The 11,147-nt window shown below is 31.1% G+C and overlaps 1 pseudogene; it reads left to right on the plus strand.

Moving 5' to 3' along the window:
• Positions 1-3,873: 3,873 nt before the first annotated feature.
• On the plus strand, positions 3,874-11,003 carry LOC127904480 (transcription factor MYB1-like; annotated as a pseudogene).
• Positions 11,004-11,147: the final 144 nt, after the last annotated feature.

Consider the following 11,147-nt stretch of genomic DNA (forward strand, 5'->3'; position numbering starts at 1 on the left):
AAATTTTTTAATATTTTTAGATATTTTAATATATTAATATCAAAAATAATTTTTAAAAATAAATAAATTATTTTAATACATTTTCAAATTAAAATCATTTTATAAACAAGACAAACCACAGTCACCTTGAAGTGGTCAACTTCCGGCTATGGTGGGACTTTTGCAAAACGAGGTGGCAATTACTATCCAGTACTTGTGTTAGAAATTTATTTATTTTTATTTGAATTCTAATTAAATGTGAACTCATGGGTTAAAATTTTACTATAAATTATTCATCAATAAAAATTCTTTAATTTAAAATAATATAATTAAAATAAATTACGGGTAAAAAAAATTAATTTCAAAAACTTCTTGATTGGTAACCTTTATTTCACATGAAAAAAAAATACAAGATTAACTTATAATTTATATATATAATAAAAAGTTAAAGAATAATAAATGAGCCTAAACAAAATAAGTTTGGACTTAAGTCATTCTTGCATGCATGCTTAGCTCAAGATGAAATCATCCCGAGCTCCAAGACCCATGTTTGTTTTTTGCTAACTTGTTTTGAAATTAGATTTGAGTTTGTTATAAAATAAATTCTATGACTCATAAAGAATTTTTTTCATCCCATTTATTTATTTGAATCATGAATAAAGAGTCTGAACAGTCTTTTATTTTAACCTAAAAACTTTTATTTATACATAAAATGTTAGTTTAAAGTAAAAAAACTGCCAGGGTAATTCTTTTTTTTTTTATGCTGGGTAATTAAGGCAGAACAACAGATTTAATTCTAGTAATTCAACACCAATTTTGATTCAAAGAATTAGTATAAAAGAAAGCTAAAAGGGAGACATTATGTACCAAGCAACATCTCATTTGCCTTCTTCTGCACTATTTTCTTAACTTCCTTTTGCTTTTAGTTTCAATTAGCTTTTTCTAATTTTTATCTTCGTTTCAAAGCTTAGGTTCTTGTCTTTTGTAAAGAGATTTAATTTTATTTTTTGAGTTCATTTATTTTATTTAGAAATGCAACTAAATAACACTTAAGTTATTTAAGTTAACTCTTAAACTTATAAAAAGAGTAGTTGTCAATGTTATTTATGCAATCACTTCTTTTTATATATATATATAAAAAAGCCTATTCACCCCTCGATGATTTGACTCTTGGTCCCATAGCTAAGACTTTAACATCTTATTATTTTCATGGTTAAGAAATTCGGCCGGCAGGTTAACCCCATATTCGAATGATTTGATATCTTGGTCTAATTTGAAATTAATAAGCAAAACTTGTAAATGCAGTTAATCCGTTTAATTCAAATTTTATAGATTGAAAAATTAACAAAATGAATATTTAAACCAAAATAAAAATTATAAAAGTTTAGAGATTAGCTTTATATTCTTCATTGTGGCTCTTTATCTTTTAATTTTGTATTTCTACTATAATTTAAAAGGATGAAAAAAGAGAGAGGATGGAACCATAAAAAAAAAGTGAAAAAAATTGAGAAAAAACCATCAAAAAATTATCTTATATAAACAGTAAATCACCTAGAAGAGGGTTTCCCATAAGCATTGCACGGCGTTGAAACTTCCCTTTCACAGGACCCTACCACCGAATCAGCACCTGATCTGCAGTTTTCGGAACTTCCCAAGCCAAATTTGTTTCTTGCTAAGTGCAACATATTAGTCACAAATGATCATTTCCCGTCTTGCAATTTGGATGGATTTCATAAAGCTACCAATTGATTGTTAGTTGAGGCACAAGCACTAGGAGACAACTTGCAGCACCATGCAGGCTTTTCCGTCCATCATCAATGCATGGTTTTATGTCAAAACAGGAGCTGGTCCACTTGAGTGTATAAACAGTGTTGCTCTGTGCGGACACAGTTCCCTTTTTTTTTAAAAAAAAATAAAACTATAGTAACCGAACGAGGGTTTTAGTTGAGCAGTGATTTTTAATTTGAAAGATCATGTAATTTTGTCTCCTGGTATTTATTGAGCACTTATAACAAAATGGAAGACTCCAATCGGGGTGTGAAAACGTTAATTTAACGTTTTGGAATCCTCTTTGTGTTTTCAGACCATGCATTTCGCTGTTGTCACAAACTATAAAATTGAGCTCAGAAAAGTAATATATATAAAATATGAATTGGTTGGTTATATGTGATATTAAATTTGTTTATATAAATATATTTATTTATAATAAATATTTTATTAATTTTTAGTATTCATCAAATATTTTATTAATGAGTCTAATATTTAATTAATTAATCTAGAGTAAAGATAAAAAATTTAAAACAAAAAATATTTTGCAAATAAAATTAAAAAGTTATTATAATTATAAGATTTCTATTACATCAAAGCATTATTCCTAAATATTCATGGTCAATATTCTATTAAAACTAGATATTAATTAGAATTGTTAAAACTCATACATATTATATTTTTTTTCTTTGTGAAAGGAAGCAATTTATCTTATTTGCTGAGGTATGAGGGATAACTAGAATTAATATGTAGGTGCTTGTTAGATAATACACACTGAATTAACCCGCATGAGAATTCTATATGTAGAGATCATTTGTGTCTATAAAAAGGTTCACATGACGGTTGTATAAGTGATTCTTAAATTTGATATCACTAAATTATCTTATATAGAGAATGTTATGTTTTGATCCTGCTACATGTTGTCCTAAATCAAGGGTAACAAACGAGCAGATATTGGGTATAACATAAACTATATGAAGATATTTGAGTAATCAAGAGAGAATTCGTTACCCTATATGAATTAAGGAAAATGTTTCATTTGTTTTCAAATAGTATTGATTGTAAATCCTTATGCAAAGTCAAATGAGATTTGAAAAGAGTTTCAAATCTTATTCAAACAATCAATTATTATGGTGTTGGGAACAAACATGATTTGATAGAGTAGACACACTCTATGCTATAATGTCTAAATCAAAACATTGATAATGAAATGATAATAATTACACTAAAAACTGGTCATTGAAAGGTTAAGTCAAACCACTTATGACTTTCCTAATATTTGAGGGATCATGACAGGTTGCTGGATATTATACTTGATTTTTAAATATAAATCAATTAATTGTTAAATTGATAATAAATTAATTTATTTAATCATATTTATTTAGGGTTGTGATTTGTATTTAGGCCAACTTATTAGACAATCTAATGGGTCACACTCATAAAAATCACTGGTTAGAAATTAAAATGAAATGATTAATCAAGTGTGACTTAACTGTAATAAGTTTTAGAAATTGAGGATTAGAGTATAATTTATATAGGGAATTACAATAATTTTAGATTTGAAAAAATCAAGTAGGGACTTGATTGACTAAATTTATAAAATTATCCTAAAATAATAAATGTGATATTATTCGGGTGGCAAATTAATATTATATCATTAATTTATAGGATTTTTATATTTTTCTATAAATAGAATGTTATGTCTTTTATTTTCTATATAGTACACTATACAATACAGAACACCTTAAAAACATTAAAAAAGAGGTAACACTAAAAGACATAACAATCAATCTCTTCTAAAGGGTTTATGAGATTTTTCACTAATAGTTCGTATAGATTACTGTTAAAGGTTAGATACTTGGATAACTTATGTTTTGTAATAACTCAACCTTGAAGCAATTATTTGAAACTGAAAAACCATATAATCTTCGGATAATATTTGTATAAATCTTAAATAACTCTAAATTTATCTGTCGAGATCCTTGAGAATCCTAAAAAAAAAATTGTATTTACAATTTTTACTGCGTCTAAGACTAATCAACATGCAAATGTACTTCACGTGTTTGTATATATCTTACATACTTGATAACTTTAATTAGATGGGATAACACTACTGTTAGAGGCACTATGGTAAGTTCAATAGGAGCAAGGAAAGGTGCACGGACTGAAGAGGAAGATAAAATTCCAGGGAAATGCGTTGAAAAATATGATGAAGGAAGCCGATATCAAGCTGGTGGTACCCTTTGGTTTCTTTGATTTTTTTATTTTTGGACAAGCCAGAGCATTCACTAAAAGAACCAAATGAGAAAATAAAATAGTAATGAAAAAAAAATACCGAAGATAGAAAACAAAGCTTGCGAACAATACGAAAGAAATCGAAGGATAGAGATGATGACGAGTCTAGTAAGAACCTCAGCCTCGCAAACCGTGCATGTTAGTATAAATACTCGATCTGAGATTTTTGAAGGAAAAGAGGTAAGAACAAATGGATGAAGAAGTGGTTCTGTTGCTAATGATTTAAGAAAATCAACAATGGCAGCTGATAGTAAAACCAAAGAATAGTCTCAAAAAAGAGAGGGAGATGCGAGAAAGTTTGAAGACTTGAAATGATCGAAGCCTCACTATTTCTCATAATGAAATTTGATGAAATATTATTGGAAGGAGCCAACAAGAAAGTGGCTTTAAGAAATTACAGAATTACAAAGCTCAAAGCCAAGCCAAGCCAAGCCAAGAGGTCATGCTGTCTGTGCAGACCTTGCTTTGCCAGTTCATCTGCTATATAGTTCCTTTTCCTATTGATATGAACTGCTGTTTAAATTACTAAGCAAAATTGCAATACTATAAAACAAGTCTTCCATCCATTATAACAACATTGACCGAATCACTATCAATTACCACTTCAGTTTTGTTCTGAAAGGAAGAAGTTGATCTAAGCCCTACTTATGATAAATATTTGCATATATCTTAGGGGAGATCACTTGGAAGCTAAAGTCTTTTGGATATAAAAGAGTTTAATTTTTTATGTTAAGAATACGAATTATATTGAAATTTGCATATATCTTAGGGGAGAGTGCAATCAGGTTACAAAGAGAAATTTTTTATTTAATTAGAATTACCTTTATTAATTTTTTTTATTCTTATTTAATATTTGAAATTATAACTTATACGTGAAGCGGTTTTTTAGTATTAAACGAATCGGTTCTTTTCCACACAAAAAAAATAAAAAATCTTTTTTTCAAAAATAAAATTTTATTTTAAGTAACATATGGCCAAGTCTTTCAAAAAAATATTAAAAACTTATTTTTGACAATAAAATATTATTCACTTTTAATATAAGGATAAAAAAAAAATCTAAAAGGGGTTAAAATCTAAAATATTATTATGAATAATAATTGTTTTTCTAATTACTCACCTTTAATATAAGGTTAAAATAAAACATTTATAAATTTAATATTAAAAATATTATTGGAAATAATACAACTCATTCATTTCTAATATAAAGATAAAAAATACAAAGAATTTTATCCTAAATATTATTTGGAATGACGTGGTAGTAAAAATTTTAATTTCACCCATAAAGAAACCTTAATGATAATTAAGGATATATCACCGTTTTAGACCAAGTTTTTGACTTAGGAAACCAGAGCTTGTTCATCTTAGAAAATCCTTCATAGTAGGCTGATAGGAATAGAAATATTATGAGGCCATAGCAAACAAAAAGAAAAAAAAATAATGCAGCTTATCTCAGGTAAGACATAATAAAGATGTTAATATCTTTCATTTATATAATTAGTTCCTTATATAATTAGTTCATTTATATAATTAGTTCCTTATCTTTCAAGTGACAACTCTTTTATTCAACTAAAGACTACTCCAAGACACCATTTGAAAAATGTCATCGTGCCGTGTGCCCCTGCGAAGAGGGTATGACACTAATCTGCCAATTCCACATTTACAGAACCCAAGAACAACAAATCGGTTATTCAAGACTCAAAGTTCTAGCTAGATGTCTAATCAGTTAGATTTAATTCAACTAACACCCTAAAACATTAATTAAATCTCTTAAATTATTCAACCGTCAAATTAATATAAAAATCCTAAACACTTTAAAAATCCTTCCATAATCAAATCCTAATAAAAAAAATAACAATATGGGTTGAGTTTGGGTGTAAAGCCAAAACATGGGTGTTAGAGTCCTGGCCATGTTAATCTTTTAATTGGTACACGGCTTAATAGATTCATTACGGAGTACATTACTTTGCAATTAAATGGGAAAGATTATAAGATTAAACTGCAGGAATTGGATCCTCTGCATTATCCAGTATTCGAAGCTATCGAGTGCAATGTGGCAGCATTTGACCTGATGAAGTAGAAAGATGATACTGAAACAGAGACTAGCACTGCTGATACCTCTGATACTGCCAATGCTGACGATATTACAATTGTAATATGTGCACATTTGGCAACAGACATGGATGCGATTGGTAGTTGGCATAATAGCTGGGATTTGGAAATCAGTAAAGCAGCTGTTTCTGATGAAATTCTGTTTCCGAAAATATTGGATAGTAGATCACGACCACAAGATCTTAATTCAAATGCAAAAATTGATTCTGGGTTTTAGGAATGTTGAAGATCTAGATAGGGAGATCGATGATTGGGCTGCAAATCAATAGTAGCAGGTCTGCATTTATCTTGGTAAGGAATTATTTGCCTTCTATGCAGATTTTCTTTTTGGAATAGTTGTGGATTGGGCATGTCTGCTAATAAGAGAGCTGTTAAAACAATGATTTTGCAAAACACTAATGACATTCGCATCCTTTTAGAAACTAAGCGGAGAATTTGCACACCTAGTTTAGTTTATATGCAATATGGAATGATCCTAATGTCAAGTGGTTCTCAGTGGACTCTGTTAATAACACTGGTGGCATCTTGGTAATGAAGGTAATTTTAAGGTTAAAACTATTGCATACAGTGGGCAATGGATAGCAGTTTTCGTCTCCATGTTAAAACGAACTTTATATGTGCAGTTATAGGTGTTTTTGCAGGGAGTTTGGTTACTGAGAGGTGTATACTGTGGGAGGAGATTATTACTTTACAGGTAGCTTTTGAGGTTCCTCTGTTCATCGTAGGGGATTTTAATGAAACATTGAACCATAGTGATAAAAGTAGTAAGTGCTTGAATGTGGTTGGTTCAAGGGAATTTGGTTCCTTCATTTCAAATTGTAATTTGCTAGAGCATCCTTTAAATGGCTGTTGATACACTAGATTTCGAGGACAATCGATGAGTCGTATTGATAGAGCCTTTGCGATTCCAGAATGTCATTTGCAATTCCTAGACTTGGCTTTATTCTGTTACCCTAGGGGCTTGTCGAACCACCGTCAGATGGAGAAACTTGAAGACTTATGGGCTGAATATTGCAGCAAGCACCCGGAAAGATTTTGATTGGTCAAGAAGATTGTTGTATAGCTTCCAAATTTAGAATGTGGAACATGGCTGAATTTGGCAACCAGGATATATAGGAAACTGATACAGATTCAAAATGATATTCAAAAAATAGAAAAAGGAGAGGAGTATTGTCAACTTATACAACAAGAACTTACAGATTTGAATAGACTCAACTCTGAACATTGGAAAGTTAGTAAATGTGCTGAGGCAATTAGGAGTCAAAAGTCAAGAAAAAATAAGTGCAAGCTAGATGATTAGAACACCTAGTTCTTTCATTTGGCAACAAGTATGAGAAGAAGCAGAAATAATACTACACAGATAAGTCGTGGAGGAGTCATTTGCACTTCTCCAATAGACATTAAGGTTGCTGTTGTTTCATACTTTTCCAACCTATTCAGAAAGGCAGATTCAATAAGGGCAAGTATGGGTCCTGAGGGTTTCAATACACTATCTTCAGCCCAATTTTGTGAAATGGGACAAAATATTACTATGATTGAAGTCAGACAAGCGATGTGGAACTGCGAAGGCCGAAGGCTCAAAGGGACCAGGTCCTGATGGATTCATATTTACCCTTTACAAGAAAGTGTGCTCGTTGATCATCGGGGGAGAAATTTTTGATATGATTATAGAATTCTTCAGACATGGGAAATTGCTGAAAGGTATTAAAACTTCTCACGTGGCACTAATTCAAAAAAGCAAAGCAACCAACTATAGATTCTCGGAGTACATACCAATTAGTTTGGTTCATGGCTTCTACAAAATAATTGGTAAGTGCTATCCTCCAGGTTTGATAAATGTACTGCCAAGTCTTATCAGCCCAAATCAAATGGCTTTCATAGTGGGAAGAAAAATATTAAATGGATTCATGATAGCTAATCGGTGGTCCACAGTGTAAAAAAAAAAAAAGTGGTAAGCATGGATTTATCTTGAAAGTACATTTTCACAAGGCTTTCGACTTTATTATATGAGAGTACTTAGAAGAAGTAATGACTTAAATGGGATTTGGAAGAAAATGGTTATAGAGTATATTTCAGGTTCAAACTTGGCAATTCTTATTAATGGTTCCTGGAAGCTTTGGCAGTGTTTTGTGAATTGGCTTGGGATTAGGTGGTGTATGCCTAGAACAGTGCAATGGTTAATGGCAGGTTTCAAAAGAGAGCTTTAACTCTGCTATCTCTTTGGTTGAAGTCGATGGGTAGGGATTTTATGTGCTGCTACTCATGGACCAGTGCCACCCGGCTAGCAATGGATCATTCGCTCACACCTTGCTAGCTAGCTATGGACCATGTCATGTGTATTCACATGTACCAGTTGTTAGCACTGTGAGAACTGAACTGAGATGACCTAAACTTGTATTCAAGGTGCGTAGTCACCCTTATGGAACATCTAAACTCTTATGAAAGTTAGTTCTTGTCCAAAGAAAATCACAGTCAAACTAATGCTATAGCCACTTTCAAGTTGCGAGAGACTAATTAATTGCACAAATACTCAGACCGTACGTATATCAATAAACTCCCTAAGGTGTGTTCGTGTGTCTATCGTAATACATTTTTAATAAAAAACATTTTCTTAAAAAATATTATACATCGCATTAAAAACTGACGTAGCTATTTCTAACGTGCTTGGAACAGAGATTTTTATGGAACAGATTTTATAGGTGAACATTAAAACGCTTCCTGTCGCCATGAAGGCGCATTATATATATTGGTGAAAATGACATACATATTATGTGTTGAAAAAATAGTTACGGCAATAAATATTTAATTGGTGAGGATCTAGGACAGAGAACTCATTCCATAGGTATTGAATAAGATCACCCGCGTTACCTAGATGACACCGAGTGACTAGAACATCATCTACATGAATCAAGAATTTGGGAGTAGTAAGAACTTCGGATCAAGAGGTTTGCTTCCTCTGTGGTCTCAGATTCGAGCCCTGTGGTTGCTCATATGATGGCTACTGAAAGCTTACATGGTCGTTAACTTCAGGTTGATGAAGATGTTCTCAGATATGATTTATGGTTAAAAATTAGGGTAATATGATTATATTAAAGCTAGTACTAGCTAAAAATAAAACTCAAAGGACTTCTAGTTATAACTAGTCTTGGTTTTCATGCTTTGTCACGAAACCAAATTATTTTTTATATAAAAAATATATTTAGATACTAAAATAATATAATAAATTAATTATGATAAACTTGTAATTATATTAATTAAGGTTGTATTAACTCAGAATATCTTGTCAAACTCAAAAGCTCAAATCATAAAATTTAGTGAATGATATAATGATTTTTCTGCTTTTCCATCCAAAAAACTTAACAATAGCTTTCAATAAATCTTGCTCATTTGTCATTTCTAAATTAAACGTGGATAAATAAATCTTTAATTGCACAATGAACAGTCTAAATGTCTCTATAAATATAGTGTTTTTTTTTCAAACACCAATTAGCACTTTATAATAGGAGAACTTTGTGTGTTATAGCTAACTGGTTATTTATTTAACTCGTGCTTTGCCACGTGTTATTTATTTAACTCGTGCTTTGCCACGTATCAAATAGTTGTGTTTTTTTAACAACAAATTAAAAAATGAATATTAGGTTTCTATGTCTATTTATGTTTATATGCCTATATCGAGTATAGTCTCTCGTGTTTGGTTACAGCAACAAAGAATATTCAACTAGCTGGACAGTTCTAAAAAGTGTACACTGATTCTTAATTTTCATTTGCAGGCTTGAATAGATGCAGGAAAAGCTGCAGGTTGAGGTGGTTGAATTATCTCAAGCCAGGTATCAAGAGAGGACAGTATTCTGAGGACGAAGAAGACTTGATTATCAAGCTACACAGGTTGCTTGGCAATAGGCAAGTGAAAATGTGTAAATATTATATATATATATATATATATATATATATATATATATATATATATATATATATATATATATATATATATTACATGCATTGCAAACCTTGCTTGGAAGTATCAATACTCGATCTGAGATTGTTGAAGAAAAAGATGTAAAAAACAAGGGATGAAGAAGTGGTAGACTATTGCGCCTAGTGATCTAATAAAAATCACCAATGGCAGCTAATAGCAAAACAATAAGAAATCCTCATAAGAGAGAGAGGGAGAGACGAGAAAGTTTGAAGGCTCGAATTGATCGAAGCCTTACTTTTATTTATGAAAGTTGATGAAATATTATTGGAAGGAGCCAACAAGAAAGTGGCTCTAAGAAATTACACAGTTACAAAGCTCAAATCCAAGCCAAAAGGTCATGCTGTCTGTGCAGACCTTAATTTTCCAGCCCATCTGCAATATAGTTCCTTTCTCTATTGACATGCTGAAAACCACAGTCTAAATTACTAATCAAAATTGTAATCCTGCTAAACAAGCCTTGAAATCTCCATGGTCGGTCCTGACCAGAGCCTTCCATCTTTTAAACAGCGTTGACCGAATCACTCTCAAGTAGATCGAAGCCATATAGCTTAGGGGAGAGTTCAAAATCACTTCACTTGGAAGCTAAAGTATTTTGGAATATAAAGAGGTATTTTTGTTTTTAATGATAAGAAAACCAATTGTATTAAAATGAAGTCAATTAGGTTACAAAGGGAAATTCTCTTGATTTAATTATAATTACCGCAATTAATTTCACATATGTTGCGCGATATATGTACATATATATAAAATACATTATGTTTTGTTACACAGGTGGTAATTGATTGCTGGTAGACTTCCAGGAAGAACAGAAAATGATGTAAAGAATTATTGGAACACAAACCTGCGTAAGAAGGTGGTTTCTCCCAAAAGATCATGAAATTTTGTCACCTAGTGTTTATCGAGAACTGATATCCAAACTCCAATCGAGGGGCGAAAACGTTATTTAACGATTTGGAATTGTTGGACTGGTAGCTAGCTGATGAATGCAAAACAGTTTCCATATTTTGAACCATACACCTCA

This window comes from Populus trichocarpa, chromosome 17, assembly GCF_000002775.5.
Source record: "Populus trichocarpa isolate Nisqually-1 chromosome 17, P.trichocarpa_v4.1, whole genome shotgun sequence".
Classification (NCBI taxonomy): Eukaryota; Viridiplantae; Streptophyta; class Magnoliopsida; order Malpighiales; family Salicaceae; genus Populus; species Populus trichocarpa.